Raw genomic sequence first — 15321 nt, 5'->3', positions numbered from 1 at the left:
TGCCTCCGGATGTTTTGGGCATTCTAAATGCATTTGTTGGATATCATTAAGAGCACATTCTGTGAATACCTACTGCCTGCCAGGCCCTGGTGTGGGTGTCGAAGACATAAACCCTCGTGGATTTCAGACCTGCCCCAAGAAAATGCACAGTGCCTTCTCCCAGGACTTCTTTTGTGTACTATTTGGAAGATGTCAGGGAAACAGGACTCGAAAATAGGGTCTTCAGGACAGAAGGCCCTAGGAATACAGTGTGCCAAGTCTCTCTAAGGGGCCACATTTCCTCACCCCTGCCCAAGAACTCCTGGAATACAAAGCTGGTGAGGAGGAAAGTCAAGTGAGAAAAAGCAATCATAGTTCCTTTGAGAATGACACAATAGGTTTTCCACCCCAATTCCAAGCTTTTCTATCTGCTTGCAGCTATCTAACGGGGCAAGGGACCTTAAATCCCTGCCTCCTCTCCCACCAGCTAACCATGATAGCTGTGGGTTAGCTGTTACGTTTTCTCAAAGCAGATTCTATCTGTGAAGTTTATTGGTGATGGTGGCGGGAATGTCTCTATTGCCACAATGTGAAGGAGGGAATACTCTTGGGAAGGAATCTGGCCAACTCTGTACACTGATTTAAGGTACATCTTCCACAGGAGGCCAGTATAGGGGCCAGAGGCTCTGAGGAAACCCTGTGGATTCACAATGGGAAGCCTAGGTTCCTAGGTCAGGGATGGGGGTCCCAATGCAATTCTTGCCAACACACCTACCTAATTCCTACCCAGATGAGAACAGATGGCAGGGGATGTTTCCCCTGGGTGACCCTTCCTTGGAAGCCAGACAAAGAAGTGCCTGTAGGAGAGAAACTATGATGTTTCTAGTTCCAGCTCTGTTCTTTTTTAGGCAGTTCTCCCCTTAATGCTCACTTCTTCTCTGCCAGAGTCCTGGTTCTATGCCTAAAATGCTGAATGTTTTTGGGAACGTGTCCTTCTCTGGCCTTTATTTCCACAGTTTTTATGGTGAGCATGAGAATAGGCTGGAAAACATTCTCATTTTGTATTTCTCTGGAAAACAGCAGTATAAGGGATTGAGGGTTGAGGGAGGTAGCCAGGCATGGATATGGTTAGGCAGTGAGGGGATTATAGCATTTCTATCTGCCAGAGTCCCAGAGAGAATAGACATCATAACTAACATGATTTAACTGAATAGATTTTTAAGGAAAGACCTATTTACAAAGGTCTAAGCAGGGCTAATGGAACAAATAAAACATGCTAAGTTACCCAGATCTAGTGACAGTGGGAATTCATTAATACTCTTGATCTGATAGAGGATGGGAGGGATCCGTGTCACCAGCACTTGGTCATAGTTGTAGCCGTGTTAGAGTAGCTGCCTGAGAAAAACCAATAGGGAGCATGAGGCTAACACCTTCCTCCTGTGTTCTCCTTTCTGCTTGTTTTCTCTAGGACTTTTACCTTCTAGTTTGCTGCTGATGAGTCCTGTTGGCTAAAGTCAACCAAAAGCTGGAGAGAAAAGGAGTCCAGGGGATGCAGTCTATAGAGATAGCCTCTATGGGTACAGAGCAGGGCCCAGAAAGTCCGAGTATGGACCAGAGAGCAATCGAACATCACCAGCACTGTAGGGTGGCTGCCAGAAATCAACCCGATGTGTTACTGTCCAAGTACAAGAGAAGTCTATTTATTCCTCAGGTATTATTAGTCCAGAATGGATTTTCCTGCTTTACAGATACCTCTAATCTACTCAGTGATTCAGAGACTCTGGTTTATGACTGTCTTCTCCTGGGACATCAGCAGTGTTGGCAACCTACCATCAGAAGAAAAATGGCACCAGAGTGCACCTGTGGAAGATATCTTATGGGCCATGCCTAGATTGACAAGTATCATTCATACTCACATTTCTTTATGGGAAATTTGATTATATTTCCACAACAAACTACAAGGGATGCGAGGCAGTGGAGAGTCATTTGTGCCCCAAAGAGGAGGATCATTCCATAAACAGCTAATAACCGGGAGAGGGTGCTATGTAACCCAGCATTCCAAGTCCTCTGAAAGATCATTTTTCAACATCTTGGACTAGGAACTCTGAGAGTGAAATGATGGTGAGTTAAAAACACTAGACCCACTCCCAACCCTACATAACAAGAGAAAACTCTCAACTGGATGTCCAGCCCCTGAGCACATGGGAGCAAAAGTCATGAGGTGGTGACTATTTCACTTTACGCTCCAAATTGATACGCAGTGCCCATATTTCTGTCACCACTGAGTCTGTCAGTGTTAACATATTCTTACCCCTGTCCTGTGGATTACTTCTGTACTGAGCTTCAAAAGTTAACTTCACCCACAATCTATCTCAGTCTCAAGGACCCTGTCTGCTACATCCAACATCCTGTGGGATTGGTCTCAAACGCTGGGACTGGAAGCTAGTTGCAGTCCTCAGGATCAAGTGATTAGCCCATTAAACATCCAGCTTTGAGACACCAACCAGAAATTGACATGACACTTTAGACCTTGAAATCTTGATGGATGCTTTTCCCTCAATGACCATGAGCCTCAAACCATCATAGAAGCTGTGATATTAGGTGGGGGGCTGGATAATGCACCAGAACATACTGCACTGTTTGAAGCTTGGTTTCAGTGCATGATTTTCTTTACACTTCAGCTATAATGATTTGAACTACAGCAGACCCTTGTCATTTACGAGAAATGTGCACAATATTGTACATTTCCCAAATTTGCATACACTGTAGCATGTAATTCCAACCTTAGTTGTAGTAAATATAACTAGAAAATGTAGTTGAACCCTATAGGCCCTGAATTGTTCTATAAATATAGAACCAAAGTAATTTATAAAGCTATTTTCTGGCTAGGAATCACCCCTTTCTCCTCATTGCCACTGCAAGCATTAGCAGTTGGCTTTCTTTTCAGGGTCATTTTCTGCAAAGAAATGAAGTCTTCATACTTTCACCACAGTTTGTGCTTAAGCAATGAGGAGAATAAAGCTTCACAGCCCCGTTGAGAGGCTAACTCAGCAACTCTTGCCTGCTAAGTATCCCAGCCCTGAGCAAAATTATATTTTGTTCCACAGATCCAGATTTTGGGTATTTGAAGTGCAGACTTCCCAGAAGGCCCTGCCCTTGTCTCTTGCTCTGTTAACTCTGGGCAAGTATTAAGAGTCTTTAAAAAACTTTTCTTAGCCTCTGGCATAAGACCAGTGCTTGTGTGGGTCCATGGAAAATCCTGTGTTTTTTCATATTGGGGGCTTTACTCCATGTGCATGTTTTCTTATCTATCAGAGTCCTGCATTAGACTTAAGTTCCCTGACCAGGCACCACGAACCCCAGAATCACACAGCTCTTGGATACTTTCCTTGAATAATTTCCTTGAAAATTGTGTGGAGATACTTTTTCAACTCCCACAATACCAAGTGGTAGGTGTCAGAGCTGGTATTTGCCCCTAGACTCCAGAGCCCAGGACTGTCCAGTGCATCTTCAAACTAATGGAGACGTGGGTTTCAAGAATCAGTGAGGACCTACAGCCTCTACATAAACATTTATGGGTGTAGGAAGTCACTTCTCTCAGAGGCTGTAGAAATCCAGCCTTAGGAAATTTTATTGAGATCCTCCTGGGACAGAAACAGGCACCTACTGTCATGAAAGATCAAAACCTAACACAAATCCCATCTCATATTTAGGCAAACTAATTTCAATATTATTTACTCTATTTTCTTTCTCTGAGGTCTACCATCACATCTTACTGCCTTAGCCTTGTTTCTGGATTCCACTTCAAAATTTACACCTCTCTCTCTTTCAATATTATGGGCTGGTAAATGTTTGTCACCTAGTATGGGCCAGGGGAGAGCAGGAAGCCCTTGGGTTTTTACTGCTTATCAATTCCAAGCTAAAACATTTGCTCAAGCATTTCAAAGACAAGGGCAAGACAGTGGATGGTGGATTGAAATTATGTGAAGAGGCAAGAATCAAGATTACAGAAGAAGTATAAATAACAACTTCAACTATGAGCATTTGGAATAAGAGATTGAATTAGGCTATCCTGAGAGGGCATTAGTGGGAAGGTAGGGATACAAAGGCCAAGACAAGTAGAGAAGGAGTCCACCAGTGGACACTGCTCCTCTATTTTTGTGTTGCTTTGTAAGTTTGTATTACTTTCTGTTAGTGGCTGCTCGACCCTGTTAGTTCATGCACAGGAGAAGCCACGGCTGGGAGAGTGTATGCAATGATGAACGCATCCATGGTGAGGAGGCAAACAAATCTTGTGAGCTGCTTACTTTTATTTAATAAAACAAAACAAAACAAAAGAATGGCAACTCTGTGAATTTTGCCCCAGAGAGAAAAAGAAATCCCATACGGTTTCCTAAAACTTATTCTTCATGAAATCTTTAAGATGTTCTTTTCTTCAAGCAAAACCATTAGCTATGAGAGTAGCTATGGGCAAACCACCAGAAGAAATGCACGCAGCAATTTTGAAGGAAGTCCTTTATGGGAATTTGTGAATATGAAGCATCTGATTATTTTCTCCCTCTGGGAGAAACAGCTTCTAATAGAGACAGGAAAAAAAATGGCCAAATGCTACTGGAAATACCTGTCAATAACTTGTATCCTCACAGACTGTGCCTTTAGAAGCTCATTACTATGTGTGATGTATTCCCATCTAACATCTGCAGTATAGTTGGGCATGGGGAGGTGAGCGCTGCAAGGTCGTTCATGTGGGCAATCCAAGGATCGCCATGGGATTTTATGGCCTGAAATCCCATCATGCATACGTCTCTGGAGGTTTGCTAAGGATTTTCATTTGTCAAGAGCCTCCATGTAAATACCCTTAGAAGGCATCTTTTTCAGAGGCACTGTTATCAGCAAACGCCCTAGGTAGCACACTGGTTCTCCACCGCAAGTGGGCATTTTAAATCAATCGTGGAACAATTTTTAACAAACCAATGTCTAGACTCCTTCCTTGGGATTTCTGATTAAATTGGGCAGATTGGAGAGGTCTGGGGCAGAGCCTGAGCATGGCCAGCTTATAAAACCTGAAGGAATGGGACTCCTGTAGAGCAGAGTTCTTCTTGGGTAACTTCTGAACAAGATCCACTCTGCTCCAGGACTGATGTGATTTTAAAATCAGGGCTAGTCTTACCCTAGCTGAAGCTGCGGATTGTTTATATTGTGGCCACTTGGGGGACCCCCCAGGTCATATATTCCAGCTGACCATCTTCTTGTGCAATAATTCCTCTTCCTAAATGCTCTGCATTCTCCACTTTCGAAACCACAGAGGAGTGAGACAAGGGATGCTTAACTTGGCATCGTTTTGCATGTGACCTCAAAGAAATTGCAGTGATTGTCTAGAGTGCTGTGCTGCAAAACAGAGTCTGCATCTAACCCTAGCAGTAAAAGCTCCATCATCAATTAATAATGTCTGCATGGGTGCTGAGAATGAGGAAAGGTAGCGAAGGGACACATTTTACCATCTTTGAATAACCCACTAACAAGGAGAATAATCTTCAGATGCCCTTTATTAATCTATGCACGTATAATAGAGAGAGTGTACTGTTCCATTGGCATATTAGGGTGTATCAGGTTACCTACGTAACCACTGTCTTAGAAGGCCTTTTAAACCCATCACAGAAAATAAACACTGGGGAAGTACCTAGAGGTTTGTTTTTGGTTTTGGTTTTGGTTTTAATTTTTGTTTACTCTGCTGTCACAAAATACCATGGATGCAGAAAACATATCATCATTCTCGATTGTAAGAGGCTCAGTCTCACTAGAGAGATAAAGTATATATGCAAGCAACAATTAACGATCTCAGCATTATTCATTGTGACAGAATTATGTCCTGATATAATAAAGATGATGAAGAGAGTAAATCCTTAATTATGGAGTCTGACGAGCAAATGTTAATTCCACAGTATACCAGGTGCTGCACTGATCAAAAGGGCATTGGAGGCAAACAGTTTCATACACACACAAAGCAGAGCTGGACTCTCTCACAAACCATCACAGCATAGCACAACACAACACAATACAACACCACACCACATAACAAACAAACAAACAAACAAACAAAATAATGAAGGGCACAAGCGTGCTACCTTCTCAGCGTTGTACAAAGAGAAAGGGTCCAGACGTTGGACACACTTAGTTGGCTTTGCTTAGATCTTGACTGACTGCGTGGCCTTCAGATTCAGAGAGTCTGCGATGCCAATCCCTGCTCCCACCTACAAGGTGGAGATGCTAAAACCTCCCTTGCAGAACTATTTTAAAATTTATGAAGAGGTGTCTGCAATCTGATGCTTAATAGGCTCTCATTAAATAGCAAGACTTAACAACATTATTTCTTCGATTCTAAAATGACATTGATTTTAAGATGCACCCTTGAATTAATAGAAAGTTTTCAGTAGGGGAAAGAAAAACCCTTCATCATAATGTACTTCTCAGTGTAATATGAGTCTGTAGTTTAGAAATTGTAGAATGTGAATAAGAAGTGCTTCACAGTGGGGCGCCTGGTGGCTCAGTCGGTTAAGCACGGACTTCGGCTCAGTGGTTTGTGGGTTCGAGTCCCACATTGGGCTCTATGCTGACAGCTCAGAGTCTGGAGCCTGCTTCGGATTCTGTATCTCCCTCTATCTCTCTCTCTGCCCCTCCCCTACTCATGCTCTGTCTCTCTTTCGCTCTTAAAAATAAAATAAACATTAAAAAATTAAAAAAAAAAAGAAGTGCTTCACACTGGGTGAAGTGGCATATCATAGGGTCCAGCATGGACAGACAAAGACAAAGAGGCAGAGGAATGGCAGCAAATGCTTCTCTGGAGCTTACCAGAAGCCAGGCACTGTCATCAAACATAATCCTTGGGGCACCTGGGTGGGTCAGTTGGTTAAGCCTCTGACTCTTGACTTCGGCTCAAGTCATGATTTCATGGTTCATGAGTCCGAGCCTCCTGTCAGGCTCTGCTTTGATAATGCAGAGCCTGCTTGGGATTCCCTCTCTCTGTCCCTCTCTGTCTCTCCCCTTCCCCTGCTGACTCTCTCTCTCTCTGTCTCTGTCTCTCAAAATAAATTAATAAACTTAAAAAAGAAACTTAAAAAACACTTAATCCTCATAGGACCCCCACAAAGCTGGCCCTATTGACATCCTCATTTTACAGACAAGGAAACTGAGGCACTAATCACAAATTGGCTAAGCCATATCCAGAATTTGCCAGGGCCCAGATTTCACTCAGGAAGCCTCGCTCAGAGGGCCATGACATCAGCACCACACTGTCCCTCCCTGGGCTGTCTGCTGGAAGGTAGCCACACCATGTGAGGGAGGGCACCCTGAGATCTGACACAGAGGGCAAGAGAGCAGAACTAGACAAAAGCTGATTCATAATTGAGAAACATGGCCTGCATTTGAGAAAACTGATTGAGAAACTATGTCCAAAAGAAGGACATAGAAAGCATCCGAGCCGTAAGATTGGAAGCCCAGGAGGTCAGGAGAAGTGAGGACAGCAGGGTATAAAGCAGGCAAGGTGCAGCAGTTCCAGGAGATCAGCAAATACCAGCTACTTGTGAAGGTCATCAGACCCGATGGCTCTGTTTTCTGTCAAGGAAGACATATTCATGCAAATCCTGACATTTTCCAACACAAAGCAGACTTTGAGTTTGCCACTTCCTCAGGCCATGGACACATCAAGAACATGAGAACAGTTGGGATATGTTGGTTGAACTGTGTCCTCCAAAAATTTATCTGTTGATGTCCCCATCCTTGATTTCTCATAATATGACCTTATTTGGAGATGAGGTCTTTACAGAGGCAATCAAGTTGAAATAAAGCCATTAGGGGCATCTTAATAGAATATGACTGGGGTCCTTTTAAAACAGGAAATTTGAACACAGACACACATACAGGGAAAATGCCATGTGAATCCAAAGACAACCACCTACAAATCAAAGAGAGAGGCCTGGCACAGGTCCTTTCCTACCAGCTTCAGCACAAAGTAACCTCGACAACACCTTAATGTCAGACTTTTGCCTCCAGAGCAATGACACAATAAATTCCTGTTGTTTAAGTGACCCAGTTTGTAGCAGTTTCTTATGGACATCCCAGAAAACCAATAACGAATAAAAGGGTATGTTATGAACAATTCATTATCAATAAGCTTATCGTCTCATTCTACATATTTGACAGGGGATGTCTTTCCCTGATTCTGTGTGTTTCATATATGAACATTTAAAAGAAAAAAGTACATTCCAAACATATGTATTGATGCATTTTTATATTTTTTGTGTGGTAACGTTAACTCTTTCTGCATTTTCTCATTCATATACACACTCCTACATCAAAGATAAGGGCTATGACTGTGGACATTCATATGGACAAAGGAACATTGTGTAGACTCATTCATTCGTCATTCATTCATTCAACAAATGTGCATGCCCATTGTGCTCCGTGAGCCATACCAGTGTTGAGACAACAAAGATTGATAGAGTCATCAAGATGGCTTCTTATGGAAGCCAGGGCAGGTATACAAGGAGCCAGTATGCAGTAATTAAGGTAATGATATAGTCAGATAACAAGGAGCTATCCAGGAAGGTACCACTAACCTTGCTAGGCTGCTGGTAGCAGGAAGAGAGAGTCAGAATCAGCTTCCCAGAAAAGCTGGTGCACCTCAAAATGGCACTTGACAGTTACCCACTCCCTTTCCTCCCTGCTTTCTTTTCCTTTTAGTTAAACCCGTGGTTCTCACACCAGAACATGCATCAGCATCTCCCAGAGGACTTTTTCAAACACAGATTCAGCATGTCCAGAGGGGGCCTAGGAATCTGCATTGCCTGTGGTGCTGTGAGTCCAGTACCTACACTCTGAGGTCCACTTAGTGAACACTGGGGAGCATGAACCTGGAAGAATGTGCCTATCCTTACTAGATCTTGGGGGTGCAGCACTGAATAAAACATTATCCCACTTTGATGAAAATAACAGATACCAAATCAATCAGCTCCTTTATAATGCAATTGCATTTTTGAATCTCTACTTCATCATGGAGGAAATAAAATATGAGGTGAGCCTTGTTTCTCTAACAGCACAGTCAATGCTAATAGAAGAAGGGTTTCCAAATGATGAATGTCTCACCTCTCTTCTCTCTCCCTCTGTTTTAACACTGGAACAGTGAGATCTGGTGAAGTGGAATCTGGTCTGCAAAAGTTGAAGTTTGTAGATGGGGACATTTGGATTGATAGGGTTGGTAAAATAAATAGGCTGTATATTTCCTTTCTTCCCCTGCTACTCCCCTTTCTTGGAGGGTGATATCTTGAGTCAGCAGCATGAGGCTGCTTCTTTGATACCCACGAAGGAACAATGAGTTATATGATGCACTTTGTTGAAGGCTGTCAAGATTTGTTAATCACATGTTCATTCTCTGTGATCCGTGTTAAAAGGACATAAGAACCAGCGGGGCACAGCACAGCAGTGAATTCTGTCTATTAGGAAGAAGCCAAGCCAAAGAAGGAACAGAAGCAATGGTCTGACAGGGAAGTGTTCTCTGTTGTTCTCTAGCCTATGAGCTGGGCTGACAAATATTTGTATTTGTGCTGACTATATTTTGAAGTGGTCTTGGGGACAGCTGTGCTAGAACGCATACACTTGACCAAAAGGAAACTCAATAGCAATTGAACAAAAGTTTCTCTTTTCCTCATTTCAAAAGCTAAGCCCTTGGCTTTTGAAAGGAAGAAGGACTTCCTGTGACATGCTCCCTTTTGAGCACTGGTTGTCAATTCCCCATAAGACTCCATGTTCCCCTAAAGTGGGCTTGCCTATTATCTGTCTTCAGGAAATTGGCCTGATTTTTAAGAGAAATATAAGGAGGATATAAGCCAGAGCTCAAAATCTGGGTGATCAGATAATCGGTTTAGTAATCCATGAGTATGTATTGATGGTATCTTGTAGATATTTAAAATGTTCAGTGCTGTGAGAATAAAGAGAAATAGTAGCTCTCTCCAACTACCATGCCCTGATACATTTGAGAGATAGTTTATTGTAGAAAGAACAAAGCCTTGTTGTCTGCATGGCCAGTTTGAGTTAACATGGTGATTGATTTTTTTTAATGAAATTTGTATTGAACGTTCAAGCAAACAGATTTACTTAAAAGTACATGCACAAGGATGTATCTAAATTAGTACTGTTAATATTTTTACTCTATCACTGTGATTGTTCCTTGTTATTCCACTTTAGATTCAAATCATTCACTTCTAAAAATATTTATGGAGTGTTTTCCAGGTGCTAGATATGCAGGCACTACAAAGATGAACGCCTGGGCCCTTGATTTTAAGATGTGCACAGGTCTGTTTTCCATCTTAATGATCTAATTTCCATTACTATCACCCACAACCTGTTTTCACACACAGAGTTCTACCTTTGGCTAGGACTTCTCCAATATACTAAAGACCTCATTTGCACAAAACTGTTCATCCTTCTATCTTTAAACACAGCATGGATGTTTGCTCCAAGCCCCCACTCACTCAACTTGAATGTCTGCTTCTTCTGTCTCTATGGTTCTTTGGTTGGAAGCCCAATGCCTTGGATTTAAGGCTTCACTCAGATTACTTGCATGCTGTTAATGGTATGAAATCTCTGTAAATTAGTTTTTAAAATTTTGCTCATGAAGAAAAGTTTCTGTATGTGTGTGTAAATATAAGCAAAGTCAAAAAGACATGTGATGTGCAGGAAGAAAATGTTTTCAACTCATATCAAATAGAAAAAGCTAGCTCCCAAATATGTAAAGAACTGTTAAAATAGCAAAAGAGATAAAAAAACTCTGTAGGAAAAAATGGAGGAAAGTACCAACAGTCAAAGTACAGGAAAGGATACGCAAATGCTTTAAATAATGAAAAAGTGTTCAAATTCACTCATATATGCACATGCACATTGTACTTCACTGAGATACCAGCTCTTACTCATCAGAGAGCAAAAACTCAAAGGCTTAACAACACACTCTGTATGGGATTTGGTGTAGGTATTATCATTCTACACTGCTGATGTGGTGCAAGGTAAAAACACCCTAAGGAGAAGGATATGGCAATGTCTAAAATACTGCAAGGGTATTGATCCTTTGGCCAGGTGCTGCCATTTCTGTGAATTTACCTTGAGAATACATCTCCAGAAGTGTGAAACATCATATGCAAAAAGGTATTCATTGTGGTATATATGAAGTCGTAAAATATTACAAAACCCAAAAATTCCCATTAGTAAGAAAGTGCTTAAAAATGATCCTATGGGGCACCTGGGTGTCTCCATTGTTAAAGTGTCTGACTTCAACTTAGGTCATGATCTCATGGTCCATGAGTTTGAGCCCCGCATTGGGCTCTCTGCTATCAGCACAAAGTCTACTTCAGATCCTCTGTCTCCCTCTCTCTCCCCCCCTCCCCCACTCACTGTCTCCCTCCCTCTCTCTCTCTCTCTCTCTCTGTCTCAAAAACAAATAAACATTAAAAAAACACAAAAAATGATAGTACATTGGCACTATTTAAAGAGCAAGGAATATATCTATAAACTGACATGTAGGTATTTGAGAGAGATATTGTCCAATTTAAAAAAGCAAAATACACACACATATGTGCATACATATGCATTTTCAGATTCTGTGTGAGGAAAGGAAGCCTTTTTTTTTATTTTTCAAAAATAAATACAAAAGGACAAAACAGGAAATATTGAAATGGTTTTCTGAGATAGGTGAACAAAGATGGAATGGAGATCAATTTCTCTCGTTGTACACTTTTATAGTTTTGACCTGTGAACCATATTCAGGTTAAACTATTTTGTTAAAAATTCAAATTAAAAAGTCGAGTGAGGAAATTTCCAATATTGACAACAAGCAAAACACATCTGAAAAAAGAATTAATTAGTGATGATTTTGAGCAGAGCATTCCTATTGTCCATCATTGGTGGGATTTCTTCAAAGGACCCAAAATAATTGCTGAGCTATAAAGAACTTTATTTTAGTAGATTAGTTGTGGTCATGATGTAATAATTCTCAAACCATTCATTTTGTGTGTGTGTGTGTGTGTGTGTGTGTGTGTGTGTGTGTGTTGTAGAATCGAAGAGAGAGAGGGAGACAGAGAGACAATTGGCTGAGAGACAGGCAGACACACATATGTTGCTGTGCACCTGTTCTGCTGGTGGATGAAAGGAGATGCAAATACAGAACAAGATTGGAATTGGAAGTGTCAGTAGAAAGTCACTGAAAAGAGCCTGGAAGAAAGTTTGGTCATAATGACACCGTCTGTGGTCAGATCTTGGTTTAAATAACATGGTAACAAGAATCAGGTTCCTTGAAGAAGATGCTGATTCCAGTTCTAGGTCAGGGAAAAAGCACAGTGGCTTTAAAACATATCATTGTGCCTAAAAGTAAGGGAATGCTCCCAATATGATGGATGCATGAAAAAAAAAATCATGAGATTCACTGGCAGGGGCTTTGAATCATCAGATTTCAGACAACTTAATAAAAAGGATAATGATAAGTGAATCATAAAAACATTAAACAAAGATATGAGTACATAGAGATAGTAAAGAAAAAGAAAAAAAAAGTGAGGGGTTACTCTTTACACAATACTAGCTAATTCATACAGAAGGAAGGAAAGAATTTATAACCACCATTTTAAACCTCCATTATAATAATTGATTTAAGCAAGATTATCAATTGATGCTAAATGATTGGGTGAAAGATTTTAGAACCACATAATTTCCACAGAATTTCAAAGCACCACCCCAGTTTTTGTGTGTCTTAATTACAAAAGGAAAAGGTACCTCTTGAATGGAGACATCCAGTAGATACTATTTTATCCTAATGCACAAAATTAATATCACCAATAACTGGTCACACTGAAGTGTGTGCCTTTTGGTGTGTTCTGGTATAGGAAGCATGCAACATGGCAACACAAAAGTTTAAATTGAATCTAATCATGAGACGACTCTGGAATATGAAACACTCCATTAAAAACTGACCTATTTGCAAATGTCAATGTCATAATCGTCATTCATTAAATGAGGCTAAAGGGTTTGGGGAGCAAATGCAAGGTGAGATTCTTGATTGGATTTTGAACAACCCTCCCCAGTAAATCCTGCTATAAAGATGTTATTGAGACAACCAGTGAAATAGTAACATAGATTGTCTATTAGGTAGTATTCTCTACCAGCGTTCATTTGATAATGGTATTGTCATTATTCGGGAGAATGCCTTTGACCTCAGCAGTTACATGTTTGCAATTTAATTTTGAAAGGTGTAACAACCAAATTAATGAGGAGAGAGAGGAGAGAGAGACAGAGACAGAGAAATAGAGAGACAGAGACAGAGACAGAGAGAAAGAAGAGAGATTTAAAAAGCAGCAAAAGTGGCAAGGTTTTCAGGTGTTTATTGTATTTCCCTTCCCACTTTCCTGTAGGTTTGAAATTTTTGCAGATAACAAGGCTGGAAGAAAAAAGCAGGATGAAAAAAGAAGAGCATAGAAAGAGAAAGAAAAGGCGGAGGAGGAGCAGAGCGGAATCTGAAGAAGAGGGCGGAGGAAGAGAATGGAGAAGAGATTATCTCAGTAGGACACAGCCCCAGGAACACTACTCAGGATCTTTCTCCATGTATTTTTCCATGACCACACGTCTTTGCTGTTGCCCACTAAATAACTTCTCTATGGAACCCCGCATAAGTAGCATACATAAGGAGAAACTAGAGCGATAATAGGACGTATCAGAATAGAGTCGCTGTCAAGATTTAAATGGTCACTTTGCTTTTTGCTGCTTCCTTTTACACAAGTATCTCCATGATGTGGGCACAGTGCTACAACTCCCACAGCAATGGCATTTCTTCAGCTGAACATTGTACCTAAAGCAAATAACCCTGCAAATGGGTGCCACTTTACTATAAGCAATGATAATCAATTCAACAAGTGGATTTAATCATATTTTTTTTCTTGGCAATATGCTCATATCTCTTTCTTAAAGAATTTCTACAAGACAACAAAACCCTTGAGACCAGGAAAGATACTCTTTGCTTCTTTTGTTTTTAAAAAAATTATTTAACGTTTATTTATTTTTGAGACAGAGAGAGACAGAGCATGAATGGGGGAGGGTCAGAGAGAGAGGAAGACACAGAATCTGAAACAGGCTCCAGGCTCTGAGCAGTCAGCACAGAGCCTGACGCGGGGCTTGAACTCACGGACCGTGAGATCATGACCTGAGCTAAGTTGGACACTTAACCCACTGAGCCACCCAGGCGCCCCACTTTTTGCTTCTTTTGTACCGACATCTATTATGGTGCTGGCACACAGTAGGTGCTTAACAAATGCAAACTGGGCATCTGTATGAATAAATGTAGCATATGTCTAAAATAATTTTATAAGGACTTAAAAATTTATTTTGCATTGTGTCCTCTTCATTATTATGGCAAATATATATTATAGGAATGGAAATGAATATGGAAAGCATGGATGGTCAAGATAAACTATGTGTATGTCAATTGTCTGGGTTAATATTCATAAACCATTGATGGATTTCTCCTTCTAAAATTGGGCAATGAGTTTTTTCATACAGGAAAAAAAGTCAATTTATATAATATTTTACTTTACTGTCTTCATATCTTCCTTAAACTCCTGAAATTTCTCTATCTTCAGTATTTTGTGTTTTCCTATAAAACATGCACTACACATTCCACACACACACATTTCCCCAAGCTAGAAATAGTTGAGCATCCCTGCTTTTAGTGATTGCAATAGAATCACTAAGTGATTCACTAAGTGATTCTAAGTGAAAAAGACATAGTATTTCGATGTAAGGTGGTAGGAATGGGGTCAGTTACCAGTTAAGTCAGAACTGTGCAGTTTTTAAGGTCAGTTAACATTTCAGAGTCTCCACTTTCTCAACTTAGAATGAATGAAGCTACATCTGATAAACCTGGGTGACTTAGTCAGTTAAATATCTATCTGACTTTAGATTTTGGCTCAAGTCGTGATCTCACCATTGTGAGATCAGGCTCCACTTGTGGCTCATGCTAGCGTGGAGCCTGCTTAAGATCTTTTTTCTCTCTCTGTCTTTCTCTCCCTCTTCCCCTGCCCCACTCTCTCTCTCAAAAAAAAAAAAAAAAGAATGAAACTACATCTAATGCAATAGTTGTGAAGAAGAAAGGAGATGTCCTTCTACATGTCCTTCTACATGGTCAACAGATGGGTTTGGGGGCAGATAAGAAATTCTAAAACTGTATATAGAAATATTTGTGTGTGTGTGTGTGTGTGTGTGTGTGTGTGTGACAGCACATTTCTCTGAAGACAAGTTCATCTCTTTGGATGCTCA

General features: G+C 40.7%; 1 long non-coding RNA gene across 2 annotated transcripts in view; it reads left to right on the top strand.

Moving 5' to 3' along the window:
* Nucleotides 1–4364, top strand: part of LOC132672982 (uncharacterized) — a 34816-nt gene extending 30452 nt beyond the window's left edge. Inside the window, exons 3-4 of one of the 2 annotated variants that reach the window (XR_009607813.2) lie at nucleotides 1448–2100; nucleotides 4175–4364. This is a non-coding gene — a long non-coding RNA (uncharacterized LOC132672982). Of the gene's footprint in view, nucleotides 1–1447; nucleotides 2625–4174 lie in introns of those variants that run through there. The other variant, XR_009607814.1, reaches the window with a different exon arrangement.
* The last annotated feature ends 10957 nt before the right edge of the window (nucleotides 4365–15321 follow it).

This window comes from Panthera onca, chromosome C1 (assembly GCF_046562875.1).
Source record: "Panthera onca isolate mPanOnc1 chromosome C1, mPanOnc1 haplotype 2, whole genome shotgun sequence".
NCBI classification, from domain to species: Eukaryota; Metazoa; Chordata; class Mammalia; order Carnivora; family Felidae; genus Panthera; species Panthera onca.
Note: the sequence above shows the minus strand (reverse complement) of the source record. Positions and strands in the feature narration are given on the sequence as shown.